The 14,474-nt window shown below is 44.8% G+C and overlaps 1 protein-coding gene across 1 annotated transcript in view; it reads right to left on the bottom strand.

Annotated features, from left to right (window-relative positions):
- Positions 1-14,474, bottom strand: part of Phactr3 (phosphatase and actin regulator 3) — a 215,404-nt gene that overhangs the window by 173,897 nt on the left and 27,033 nt on the right. The gene's annotated exons all lie outside the window — the stretch shown is intronic.

Below are 14,474 nucleotides of genomic sequence, written 5' to 3'. Positions count from 1 at the left end.
CTCCTTCTCTCCTCCTCCTGCTTCTCCTCCTCCTTCTCTCCTCCTCCTGCTTCTCCTTCTCCTCCTGCTTCTCCTCCTCCTCCTGCTTTTCCTCCTCCTGCTTTTCCTCCTCCTCCTGTTTCTCCTCCTCTTCCTGCTTCTCCTCCTCCTCCTCCTGTTTCTCCTCCTCCTCCTGTTTCTCCTCCTCCTCCTCCTTCTCCTCCTCCTGCTTCTCCTCCTCCTGCTGCTTCTCCTCCTCCTCTTCCTGCTTCTCCTCCTCCTCCTGCTTCTCCTCCACCACCACCTCCTCCACCTCATCCTCAACCTCTTCCTCCTTCACATCCCCTTCCTCCTTCACCCCCTCTTCCTGTTCCTCCTCCTCTACCTCCTCCTCTACCTCTTCCTCCTGCTTCTGCTCCTCCTCTTCTTCTCCTCTATCTCTTCCTCCTGCTCCTCCTCCGCCGCCGCCTCCTTCTGAGACAGGATCTCTTTATGTAGTTCTGGCCATCCTGGAACTCCTTATGTAGACCAGGCTGGCTTCCAACTCAGAGATCCATCTGCCTCATAGAAAGACAGAAGTGACTCTTGCAAGTTGTCCCTTTACATATGTGCTGTGCCCATTATCACTCCCCACCCAACGTACAGTAAAATAAGCCAATACGAAAAAATGTTTAAGCTTTTTAAAATACTACCAAATTGATAGAATTAAAAGGAACTGAAGAGCCTAAAAATAATAGCCAGAGACTTCAGCAGCCCACTTCAGGTCATGAATAGAGAAGTAGGCATAAGATCACACAGAGAACAAATAAAATGTCTAGCAACAGATTATTACCCCATATGAGGGACATGGTGGGGCCCTTTACCCAGCAACAGCAAGCAACGCATTCTCAAATACACAGAGAACATCATCAGGACAATACATAGGCTAAGATGTAGACCTGAGCTTAGGAAACTTAAGGAGACTGAAATCATATATATGAAATCATTATACACATATATACATATGTGCACATTTATATCCATATATACACATACACACATGCATACATACACACATACACATAATATATATGTATATATATATACATGCATACACACTCTCATACACATGCACACATGTACACACCCACACACATAGATACATGCACATGTACACACACCCATATACACACACACATGTACATACACATATATATACCCATACATACATACACAGACATACATACATGTATATGCACACACATACATATATGTATACCCATACACATACACACATGCACATACACATATATATATACCCATACACACACATGCATACACATATATACCCATGCATGCACACACGCAAACACACATAAGGCCATGAATTAGAGAAGAAGCACTGGGAGGAAAGTGTGAAAGAGGCTGGAGGAAAAAGAAGGACAAGAAAATTATGTAACTAAATTTTAATAAATTTTTTAAAATTACAAAATAGCATATATTTTAAAAAACTGAAATCATGTTAAAACTCTGGCTTCTGACCAAAAGGGAATGAAATAAATCAATGACGTAGCTTGTGTGGTAAACTATGCTATTATTCCCAGATCTCAGGAGGCATAGGCAGGCAGAGCTCTCTGAGTTCAAGGCCAGCCTGGTCCATGATAGAATATTGGAGTCCAATGCTCAGGAAGCTCCACTCCATTCCATGATGGAGTGTCAGAGGGTCCATTCCTGTACAGGTAGAATACAAGCTCTGAGAGTTCAGCAGAGCAACAGACATAATCCGTGACACTCCATCTCACTGTTACTCTCTGAACTTTGAGGCTGTTTAAACTTACCAAGGTGGGAAACTCACGGTACTAAAATCAGGAGCATAACAGGCTAAGACTACCAAGTTAGAGAAGCAGCAGGAATCACAAGAGAGATCTGTTAGGTGCACGTCAGAAGTCACTGACAAGAACCAGACAACCTCCTATAAGAACTGTGCGCTAGGGTGTTCGTGCTTCATTTCCATGAAGACATTAAAAACCATTAAAATGCATACTTTGAATGCATCAGTTTTATGGTATATGATTACATCTCTATAAACCTAATCACAAAAGTAATTCTTAGAAAGCTGTGGCGAGATGTCATTTCCACACACCCAGGAACAGATAAATTAAAACGGACTTCAGCACCCACTTCCAGAAAGGATGTGATGCTGGGGAACCCATGCCGTGGGGAATTGAGCTCCAGATGTGTAGGACACTGAACATTTCCATGCCTTACACTCTGATGAGTTCATTTCTGCAGTTTATCCAAGAAGTCACACATCTACAAAAAAACACACATAAGAATGCTCATAACCCAAACTTTGTTTTACATTGGCTACGAACTGGAAACAAATGCCTCCCAACAAGAGAACAAACGAATCGCATAGTAACATTCTACCCAACATGAGAACACACACTCAAATATGGATGGGTTCTAAAATGAGGTGTTTGTTGAAAGAACACATACACACATACACACATACACACACATACACACACACACACACACACACACACACACACACACACACACAAACACACACACACTCACTCACCTATGCTGAATGGCTGTACCAGTATAAAATCTGTGGATAGATTTTTGACCAGTAGCTGTCTGTGCTGACTGACTTCAAGCCTCCTGAAAATTTCTGGTACTTTCATATCTCATCTGAAAGGTACCCATCTTGCTGACACCTGTCTCCTAAATGGCAGTGGTGAAAGGTAATGTATCAAGTTTATATTCAAGTTTTCAGGCAAGAGTCTCTATGGGTGACATGTGTGTCCAGTAGCCTTTTAGAAATTCATGTCAGGCTGATCTACATTTGGAGGATGAAAATCGAGAGCAGGCACAGGTTATACTTGCCCAACCAAACCATTGTAAAGTCCCTCAATGATATCACAGTGTGTGAATTTAAGGAGTCATTGTCCCGTGATATCGCAGAGTGATGCTAACATTCACTGATCTTGATTGCCTGCACTGGAGATTTCTTCAGGGTCAGAGAAACTTGTCCTACTTATTTCTTTCTGTGTGTATTAATTCAAAAATGTCTATAAAGAAAGCTTTTAGTAACCAACTATGTGTGAATTATACATGTATTAGTCAGGTAGATGGATAGGTAAGAGTGGTGATACATTATTTTCTGTGTGTGTGTGTGTGTGTGTGTGTGTGCCTGTTGAAGTTTTTCAAAGAAAATGAGTTCATTTAGAATGTATTCCCTAAAATGGTGGGGCTTCCCATACAAAAGCTAGAGGAAAGCACAGGTTTCTATTTATATAGATGGCTGAATGAATAGATAGCTAGTTAGCTAGATGATCAATTAAGTGAATGGACAGATTTATAGGTTAAATAAGCAGAAAATAGATTATAGATGCACTGATAGATCAGTAGATAGGCAGACAGGCAAACAGGCAGAGAGATGGGACAGACAGGAAAGTAATACAAACTGAAAATATGCGGCCAAGGCAGTGGTATTCTATCATGACCCATAATATTGTCACTTTCTTCTACAGACAGAAAAACTCCACTACTTGCTCATGTCACCATCTAACAAAGTACCTACTATTCCTGAATGTGCAAGTCATCTCTAACTTCTTTTAATAATGGAAAATGACAATGTGAATAGCCTTACATATGTACTGTTTTATGGCTTGTCAAGTACTCTGAGACAGAGTCTTAAAAACAGCATTAGTAGTTCAAAGGTGACCCATAAATATGATTTCACTAAAGATAGTCAAACCGCCTTCTGTAAGGTTTCTTTGGTCAGTTTGCAATGAAAAAACAAAAGGATACAGTCTTTTAATTTTAAATGTTCCCAGTTTATATTTCACATTAACTAATAGGCACTGGGAGGACAGACCAGTGACTAATGATGCAGAAGACAACTCAAAATTTAATACAAACTTCCACAGCGTGGCTTCCTATAGCTCCTGATATGAAAATGTTACCATACTAGGGAGTGCAGTCTAAGTGGGTGTGTTTCTATTGAACAGTATCAACACAGAGAGGAGAGGGAGGAGAAGGGAGAGGGAGGGAGAGGGAGAAGGAGGGAAGGAGGGAAGGAGGGAGGGAGAAAATAAATACATACATGCCTACAGAATTATGAAAGATAAGCATTTGTCATTGATGCTTTTGGTGAGTTTTCTTTGTATCCAAAGGAGCAAAACAATAAAATGAACAAGTGCCTATTTGAAAAAAAAGAAAAAAGGAGGGAGGGAGAGAGAGAGAGAAGGAAGGAACACAGCAGGAGTGTCTCAGAACTAGAGTTTATGTACCACCAGCAAACCTTGGTCTCTTCAATCCCCACCATTACCCACACCCACACCCACAGCCTGGCCCTTGCCACTGGCCCCTCACCCCCCCTACACCCCTTCCCCGCCCCCACTCCCTGCCACCACCATTTAAGCAAGACCCGAGGGTTCAGTGTGGCTCTCTCCCATCATTCCCAGTTTTCTAGCATGGACAGGTTGCCATGTGTTGTTTCATACTTTTGCTAGTCAGAGAAAGCTGCACTGGATGTGTCCTGCTGCTCCTGTACAGGATTTTCTCCAGAGCAAAGGCCCAAGGGGAATGAGGAGGTCAGAGCAGCTCCAGCTTGAGGAGATGCATCACCCTTCCCACCACAGCGGCTGGCTGGGCCCACTCCCCCGAGGCCCACGGCGCGCTCACGGCTGCTGTGTCTGAATTCATCCTTCTGATGTACAGACTGAGCATCTGGTTGGTTGTTTGCATTCCCAGAGTGTGGTACTGTTTCAAAGCACGGCTTCTGACTTTAAGAAGAAAAATCTACATTCTCGTGGCTTTTGCAAACCCAGTCCCTTCTCCCACAGGACCAGTCAGCATACACCACAAAAGACAGGGGCCAGCTTTCCATACTTCTCCTCCAGAGCTCGGGGCATTTGAACTGGCAGCTCTTTGTGCAAAGCTTGGCATAACAATCCATGAAGCACACACTGCCCTAATTTTAGGGGAAAACACAGGCAAAAATCACTCAGAATTTTCTTTGGAATTCCCTCTGATTTTTTAATTGGCAGCTCCACCACTACAGAGAGGCTCCTTTCTCCTCTTCTCTGTTTTTTCCCCCTGTGTTGTATAGTGAAAGCACAAATTTCTAAGAACCTCATCTTACAGAAAGCACAAATTTCTAAGAACCTCATCTTACAGAAACCTGGCTAGCAACTGTGCTGGATTCCTGCGGGCTCGTGAATAGTATCCTGCGCAAACCCTCATGTCTCCTGGTTTACAGTTTGACGTGTTTGCTCCTTTGCCAAAGGGAAATCCTTTCCAGATCCTGTTACATCTATTTCTATACCTGCAAGAAGAAAATACGCACGCACCTATAAATTATTCATCACCTCCTGACAGACACATTTGCCAAATTTACCTTTTGACCTTCAGAGTATACAACTAGGAGAAAGGAGAGTGGATATGAATACAGTGAGGCCTTGGTGTTTGTTTTAGTTTTTATATGTGTTTTGAGAGTGTGCCTGTAGGTGTGTGCAAGGTGTGGTCACAGACACATGTATGTGCAGACAGGTGCATATGTGTACAGGTTAGAGACAGTCTGTGGTGTCATTCCTCAGTCACTGGTCATAAGCTGGCTGACCACTGAGGCTCAGACATCTATCTGCCGACCTGCCTCTCGACCACCAGGGATCTACGCACACATCACCATGGCTTTTACATGGTAAGTGGGATCACACTCAGACCCTCCCGCACTTTAGTCACCGAGCCACCTTTTCAGGCCTAGGGCTTGGTTTTTATGATTTTTTTTTCATTTTTAATGATGTATGTATATGTGGAGCAGGGAGGAGAATGCACGTGTATAAGTGGTTGTAGGGGCCATAAGTGGATGTCTAACCCCTGTACATGGAGGTACAGGCAGTTGTGAACAGCGGACTGTGAGTGCTGGGAGCCAAGCCCAGGTCCTCTGCAGGAACAGCATGCACTCTGAACCACTGAGCCACGGCTTCAGCCCCAGGGCTTGTCTTTTCATTTGGAAAGACACAGATCCACATGAGCTGTGCTCTGAGTACCTGTATCTTTGATGGAAGGCACACTCCCAGATCATCAGTAATACTTGTAGCTGTTGGAAAAAGACACTGCCAAACAAGAGTCAAAAGGACTGGGGGAAAACAAAACAAAACAAAAACCATAATCCACGTGCACCATGCTGAGCTGGAGATCAGCATTTCTAACCCTAACCATGATGGAATGACGCTTCAGACTCGGAGACAGACATGTTCTTTAAGGCAAGCCGGAATAAACAGAGGGTCAGCAACACTCCAAATACCTAATCAGAGTCAACCCCCCAAGCTGTGATTAGGCTCCAAAGGACAACATGAAGTACAAATGATAATTAAGGGAAAAGCAAGGGGCCCCATTTGTAACCAACCAGTGACCAGCCCAGCCTGCGACCAGTGACTTAAGTATACTTCACTAGGAAGCATGAGAGTATCTGAATGTATGTTTCAACATCCCTTTCAAGAAAGCCACGTTTCTCCTGGGGATAGAAGCCAGTGGTAGAGCATCTTCCCAGCATGCACAAGGCTGCAGCTTCAGTCTCACTACCACAGAATACATGGAGAAGAAGCAGCAGCATCTCTGTACCTGAAGTGGGACTCTCCGCAGCATCACGTACTGAGCAGCATTGCTCCGCCCTCCCTGCCACCCTCATCGCCTCGCCTAGAACAATTTCATAGTTGGCTTATCTCGCTGTTTGCTTTTCTTTCTTTTTCTTTTCTTTTCTTTCTTTCTTTTTTTTTTTTCCGAGACAGGGTTTCTCTGTGTAGCCCTGGCTGTCCTGGAACTCACTCTGTAGACCAGGCTGGCCTCAAACTCAGAAATCCACCTGCCTCTGCCTCCCAAGTGCTGGGATTAAAGGCGTGTGCCACCACTGCCCGGCACTGTTTGCTTTTCAATATGTTCTCCATAAAATCTCACTCTCATTAGCCATATATATGTATGTATATGTATATATATATATATATATATATATATATATATATATATATATATATATATACATATATATATATATATATAAAGCCAGAGAAGGAAAATCCAGAAGCTCACTGAAATAAGCAAGTATACAGCAGCACATAAACTCTAGGGGCCATCTTTCTTTCCCTATGCCCACAGGGCTACTCTGGGAGCAGATGAGCCTGTAGCTTCACCACTCACCTTGCCAACTCCATCACTGAGGGTGGTGCTCCTCTCATGAAAACACAAAGCCCTGACATGTGCTTTTGTTAGGGACAGCTGCCAAGGGACCACCCGCCCCCCATGGGTGAGACTGACGTCAGCTCCAGCACTGAAGTAGTGTCCCTCAGGACAAGCTTGTCTATTGCTCAATCCTTCCCTGAGTTCAATGACATCCACCCAATCCCATCATTTACTTCACTTATTCAAACATGGCCTCCTTAACTAGCCCCAAAAGGAAGGGACAATGATGGATATGGGCAAGCTGAGGAAGGACAGACACACCCATGTTGAGCCCAGTATGCCACCAGCCTGTTCCTAGGGGAAAAACGCCATTGGGAGCTTGGTCCCACACGGTCATATCTTCAGAGTATCCTTCACCAGCCTCCCATGGTCTTTGGATAGTCAGGTTAAGCTACCCTCTTGCTGGCTGGGAAACTGCCAGAGGTCCTAAAGGGCCAGTCTGTGATTTCTAAAATGGATGTCTTCCTCCTGTCCCACAACTGCCAAGCCCTTCTGAAGTCCTAGCACCCGTATCCTATGCTTCTCTCAGGCTGTGAAGGAGGAGGACAAGCTTCAGGCCTTGAGTATAGCATTTTTCTTAAATAGTAAGAAAGAATTCTTCTTAGAGCCTGGTGATCACAAGGCTTGGATGGCCTAAAAACAGGGGACTACAGAAAGCCAGGCTACGAGATAAAAAGGGGTACCATGAAAGGATGCAATTAGACCCTCCTGTCCAGGAGTTTGAGTCCTTGATAGGAAAACCAGACTGGCAGGTTGAGACCTTTCTTCAGGGACAGCTCCCAGTCTACCTCTTCCACAATGAACCCCCAGGCATGCTCCAGCATCAACCATTTACACAAAGCAGAGTCACATATGATGCTTCGACACTGGGTGGAGTGAGGAAACAAATGAAATTCTTTGAAACGTGTTGACAGCTCTGAGCCAGGAGCAAGCATTGGTACTATCAGTGAAAAAACAATGAGCTTATTGTGTTGATATATTTTTTGTTTGTGTTTTTTTTAATTTTATTTATTTTACATCCCAACTGCACCTGCCCTCATCCACTCCTGTTTCTCTCCAGAAAAGGGCCAGCCTCAGTGGATAGCAACCATGGTCTATCAAGTTGTCATAAGTCTAGGCACCTCCTCTTCTATTAAGGCTAGGTGAGGCAACCCAGTAGGGTGGGAGGATTCCAAAGGCAGGCAACAGAGTGAGAAACAGCCCCTGCTCTTGTTGTTAGGAGCCCCACATGAAGATCCTTTAGTCCCTGTTGAGAAGCAAAGACCCCCACCCTGCCCACCATTGAAGGCTTAGAATTCGCTGTAGGAGGCAGAGGGGATGGGGAGCAGGAGAGAGATAGGGTTAAAACCACTGACATCACCTCCTGGCAAAGGGAAGCTGAGTCAGAGCTATTCTCACTTCCACGCACAATACATGTCTTAGGATTTCTACTGCTACCATGAAATACCGTGTCCAAAAAGCAAGCCAGGACAAGAACTCACACGGGGCAGAAATCTGTATCAGGAGTTAGAGCAGAGGCCAGGGAAGGGTGCTACTCTCTGGATTGCTCTTCATGGCTTGTTCAGCCTGCTTTCTCATCGCACCAGCAGGCCAGGGAAGGCACCACCCATAATAGGCTGGGTCCTCACACATCAATTACTAATTAAGAAAATGCCCTATAGTCCTGCCTACAGCCTGATCTTACAGAAGTGTTTTCTCAGCTGAGGCTCCCTTCTCTGTCTAGCTTGTGTTAAGTTGACATATGACTAATTAGGACAGCGCATTGCTCTGGATTCACAGAGACCTCACTCCTGGGCCCTCCCCTCTTGTCTGTGGGGCCTGTCATCATGTAAGAAAGCTATGTGACTGGTGCTCATTCGTGTCCCATGCCCCTGGCTCAGCCATGCACAGTGGGTCTCTGCTGGGAACTCTGACTTCGTGAAAGACCCTTCTGGCCCTCCTAGACTATAAGATCCCTGTTGCTTCAGAACTCTTAACAGTTGTTCAGCATACATTTGCAGGCGGAAACTGGGGGTGTAGGCCAAAGTCACTTTGCTTAACATTGACAAGGCCCTGGGTTTCATCCCCAGCAGTATAAAAAACTAATCCTAGGAGCTGAGAAGATGGTTCTTTCTGTTATTTATGTTCTTGACATGCAAGTGTGAGGACCCAAGAGTCCAGACACTACACAAAGCTCAATATGGGAACATGTGATTTTAATTCCAGCACAGGGGAGGTGGAGGCAGGGGGATGTCCCTGAACAATCTAGCTGAATCAGTGAATTCCAGGTTCAATAAGAAACCTGATGCAAAAGAAAGAAAGAAAGAGAGAGAGAGAGAGAAAGAGAGAGAGAGGAAGAAACCTGATGCTGACTTCTGACCTCTACATGCATGTAAGACACACACACACACTCACACACACATACACACACTCACACACATACACACACTCACACACACATACACACACTCACACACACATACACACACTCACACACACACACATACACACACTCACACACACACTCTCTCTCTCTCTCTCACACACACACACACACACACACACACACACTTGGGCAGAGGATGAAGGAACTTCTATGCAAATTTATTTCCAGGAATGCTGGAGAGGGAGCCCCAAGCCCTCTGACCTGCCTTGGTCCTAGACCACAGGCAGGAAATGTGTGCAAAGATTCACAACACAAAACTCATTGGGACTTAATCCATGCTGAGTGCCATTGTCACAGAATAGGCAGCTGTGACTTTAGAAGACTGGGGAAGGTGGCCTTCAATGCCCAGCCTCAAAGCTGGTGTCAAATATTTTTAGACAAAGTCAGAGGATTGTGTCAGGTGCTTCTCTATGCTTCCCCAACACTCCACACTGAGAGCCCTCTTCGTTGCCCCTTCAGGCATGCATCAAAGTTCTCAGACGCTGCCAAGAGAAATTAATTCTCCTGCTGGGATTTTATTTAGATGCAGTTTAACACACAATGCTTGCTTTCCAATTTTAGAGCTAATCACCCTGTGAGGATGGAAATAAGATATTGTCCTCTTACAGCAAGGGCAGAGTTCTGTACAGAATCGCCCCCCAAATGGGCGAGACCTAGCAAAGCCAAAATGAACATTATCACTTTAAACTAAGATGTTAAAATAAGAATGAGAATGCAGTTCCTGGCTTCCCCTTGATAATGCATAGTCAGTGCACATTTTAGACTGAGAGGAAATCAGCACAACATGGTTCCTGCAGAAAGGACAGCAACTCCACAAATGAGGACAGGAAATAGTTTCCTTCGCTGCTGTGTGGCACACTTTCTCACCTGACCCTGACTCTCCAGAGAAGAAATGAACTCTTTAAGACTGATTGAACCAGAGAGTTCTTTTTCTGTGGAAGCCCCCAGTGTCATCAGTGGGGCGACCTCCTCCCAAACTTCAGTCTTCCTGACTAAGGCTCCTGATTCTAAGAATTTGGCCTACAGGCCATTGTACTCATTAACTGCCTCACCTTCACAAGAACTGCAGGAGACCCACCCGCCTCTGATGAACCATCTGGGTTGCTAGGGAGAGAAGGGACATTTTCATCAGTGGTGTAGCCAAAAGTAAGTTGTTCACATTCCCATGATTAACAGCTCCACTCCAGAAGCCCTGCCAGTAACCTTAATGACCCTGGCCCAAGAACAAAACAAAGACATCAAAGTAGAAGACAGACTAGCCGGGGAGAGGCAGAGGATGAAGAGGAGGGAGGGAGGAGTGTAACGAAGGTGAACATGACCAATAAGCACCATACATGTATGGGGAAACCTCAGTACACATATAAAATATGTGCTATATAAAAAGGGAGGCTAGCAGATATGTCTCAGGAAGTGACATAATGATGTACAGAGAATACAAACAGAAAACCTGCTCTCAATGCAAAAGGGGGAAGAAAGAAGTGGCAGCAAATGCATTTGATTTCTTGAATCCTGAGAAAATCAGGGAAGTGTTTAATGTGCTAAATCAATGAAGGATATTGACTTAGGACGCATAGTACAGTAAGAAAAGGGAAAGAAATTACATAGGAACCCAGCTGATGAGTAGGGTTATATAGTCCCAGCCATCCTGAAGCTGGAAAGTGGGGGGGGGGGTCGCTGAACGTATTTATTTCTTGTGAGTTATCAACAATGAGTACAATTTTCTTTCTAATCAGACTTTACAATTTAAATGAAACTGGGACATAAGAACACCTGGAAGAAAGTATCCAAACACTCCAATATTCCCCAAAGTTCCAGGAAGCCAGGGGAAGAGGAGCCTGACTGGGGTGGCCCTCTCCAAGCCCTGTTCTCTGTCATCCTGATTCTCACTATCAGCAGAAAGGCTCCTTCCTCCCAACATCCAGGCAGCATCGTTCCAAACCAGTGCCAATCACAGGTCACAAAGCCACCGAGATCCACTGCGTTTCTGGCAGTTAAAGATGTCTGCCCCATCTGCAGGGTGAGGAGACTCATTGGCGGTCTCCTCAAGGCTTCCTCATGACAGAGACCAGATCTCCACACGGGGAACCAGGTCTACATAAGACTTAGCCGATCTTAAAGGGACCAGCAGAAGAGCAGTTTGTAAGAAGGCCCTCAACATTACTGCTGCATAATTTACTAATAAACAGAAACACTGGGGACTGCCAGGCCAAGGCCAATCTCTGCTGTGAGGCCCAGGACCTCTGCAGAGACATAGCCATGGACTGTTTGTGCACACAAGCACCTAGACACACTTACATGGCAGCTAATCAATCCCATGTCAGTTGGGCTTCGGGGTACTGAGACATTTATCCAAATGCCATTGGGGTGCCTATGAGGGTGTCTCCAGACAATAGGAGAAGCAGGATCCATCGATGCTATAAAGTAGGTGGTGGTCCTCTCTATCAGGATGCCTTAGCCATCCAACGAAAGGACCTTCAAACAGAGTTAAAATTTGTATCTTGCAGCCGGGCGGTGGTGGCTCACGCCTTTAATCCCAGCACTTGGGAGGCAGAGACAGGTGAATTTCTGAGTTCGAGGCCAGCCTGGTCTACAGAGTGAGTTCCAGGACAGCCAGGGCTCCACAGAGAAACCCTGTCTCAAAAAAAAAAAAAAAAAAAAAAGCAAAATTTGTATCTTGCAGTTTCCCGGGCTCAGCCTTCACATTAAACTCTACCATCATCAGCTCAGTGCTTGGTTTGTGTCACCACAGGCATTTCTTGGCCTCCAAACGGCACAATACAGTCACCCTAATAAAACTAGATAGATAGTGACTGGTAGACAATAGATGGATGGGTGGACAGATAGATAAATAGATAGATGGTAGATAATAGATACAGATAGGAGATACATGATAGATACTATCTTCACTTCTTTTTCTGTTGCTGTCATGAAATACTATGACAAAAACAAATAAAAATTTAATTCGGCTCCCAGTTTCAGGTGACAGCCTATCATTGTGGAGACATCAAGGAGGTGGAACTTGAAGTAGCTAGTCACAGGACACCCACAGTCAAGAGCAGAGAGCCATGAACAAGCATGATGGTGCTTGCCTCTCTCTCTCCTGCCCAGGGAATAGTGTCACCCACAGAGGGTGAGGCTTCCCACTAACCAAGACGATCAATCCCCTTCGAAGGTGTCCCACTAACCAAGACGATCAATCCCCTTCGAAAGTGCCCACAATACAACCAGCTCCACACACTCCCTCATGGAGCCTCCTCTCCCAGGTGATTTTAAAACCATGACAACTGAAAATTAAAAACTAAGCTATCACAGATAGATATAGACGCTAGGTAGATGCTAGGTAGATCTAGTTATTTCTTAGGGGATGAGTGGTCATGTTGAAGATACATACATACATACATACATACATACATACATACATATTTCTCCATTTCCTGTTGATTTTTCTGGAGAATCTAGGCAAATATAAACACATATTTGCATAGTCTGTCTCTACATAAACATACATATATATAACTGTATATTATATATATAACTCTATGTACTATATATAATGACATTATATTATATAACTGTATCCACACACACAGGAAGAAAGAGAGAGACCTACAAACTTGGTCAGGAGACCTTACCCGGCTGATCTACTTAGGTGAAGTTTTAGAATAGAGCGCTTGACTTCTAAAGACACGTTGAAGGTTTTACACTGATACGTGTATCTGCTGACATCTTCCTTACAGCCCATCACACCCACCTAACCTCTCCACTCTGTGTCTCCTTCCTCAGAGAGGCAGGCAGCAGTGTTACACAGTGATCTCTCCAGGGACTTGGCTCCCAGGGTGGCTTTCCCTGCCCCTGGCTGGACATGGTCACCTTGACAGTTTGTATTTGCTGCTCAGTCCTGTCACTTCCCATGTCATTTCCATTCTCATCTCTGCTGACTACAGCACTGAGTCAAGAAACACGCTGGCAGGCATCAGGTTTTGAAGAATGCAAACTGAAAGCTGACATTATTAAAGAGTCGGGCAGCTTCCGACTGAAACTTAGACTTTTTCATGCTCCTGGAAACTCCAGCACTGGCAGCCTTGAGTGCCTCTGTCTACTGGATCACAGGTAGTCAGGCTACAGCAGCACTGTGTCCAAGCTTAGAGGACTCTCTGGAAGTCTCTGAAGTCTTTCTATAACTATATATAATATCTATATAGTTATATGTGTATATTTACATATACATATAAAGAGAGACCTAGCATCTATGCAAATATGTGGTTTAAATTAGACTAGATTCTCCAGAACAGTGCAAGCAACAGGAAATGAAGAAGTCTGTCTGTCTGCCCTTCCCAGCATCCATACCCTCCGTCCCTCCTCTAAGCACAGCCCAATTCCAGAAGGCTCCTTAGGGAACTCTTTCCTCACCATCTTACCCCCAGCTCTCTGAGTGCACGCCCTAACCATGAAAGAGACAGTGAGCTCCTTGACTTCATACAGCAAGGACAGTCATAGCTTCTATGGCTGTTTTTTTGCACAGCGTCTATAGCTGGTGCCAAGCATTCCCACACATACGGGGCTTGATACTCTCGACTGCCAAGGCTCAGAATCTTTCCTGAGACTGCCAAAATGATGAGGCATCTCGCACAGACTGCACTATCACAGGAACCAAGGACCGGGATGCTTGTTCCTCATAGGAACTCCTCAGTACGAGAGCCAGAACCAAGAAGAGAGCATCATGGCAGGCTCTGCGAGTTCAAGTCTCTTTCCCATTATGGAGATTACGGAAGAAGAAAGGAAAATGAATGTAAGAAAGTTGAATTCTAGAGTTCATCTTTTCTGAGAGTTTCAGCAA

The sequence above is a fragment of the Mastomys coucha genome, unplaced genomic scaffold, assembly GCF_008632895.1.
Source record: "Mastomys coucha isolate ucsf_1 unplaced genomic scaffold, UCSF_Mcou_1 pScaffold15, whole genome shotgun sequence".
In the NCBI taxonomy this organism is placed as follows: domain Eukaryota; kingdom Metazoa; phylum Chordata; class Mammalia; order Rodentia; family Muridae; genus Mastomys; species Mastomys coucha.
Note: the sequence above shows the minus strand (reverse complement) of the source record. Positions and strands in the feature narration are given on the sequence as shown.